Consider the following 343-nt stretch of genomic DNA (forward strand, 5'->3'; position numbering starts at 1 on the left):
CTCAGGTAGGCGGACAGAGGCGGAACAAACAGGTCACTTATCCCAGGCCCAGGGAGAGAAGGGGCCCCAGAATTGTGTCCGCATTACCTTGCAAGTATTGGGTGTGGGGCCCTTTTAGATGACTTTGTCCTGGGCCCAACCAAAACTGTTAGCAGCCCTGCATACCACACTTACAGACCCAGTTTACCATCCTAAATACCAATGGACCCTAATACAAAATCAAATGGAAAGATCTTGAGAGACACAGTGAAAATCCCCAAAACAAATCCTAATGATGGACAAAAGACAAATCGTTAATCCATATGAACTCAACACAAATCCAAAGTACATTGAGTCCATAAAT

This window comes from Engraulis encrasicolus, chromosome 15 (assembly GCF_034702125.1).
Source record: "Engraulis encrasicolus isolate BLACKSEA-1 chromosome 15, IST_EnEncr_1.0, whole genome shotgun sequence".
In the NCBI taxonomy this organism is placed as follows: domain Eukaryota; kingdom Metazoa; phylum Chordata; class Actinopteri; order Clupeiformes; family Engraulidae; genus Engraulis; species Engraulis encrasicolus.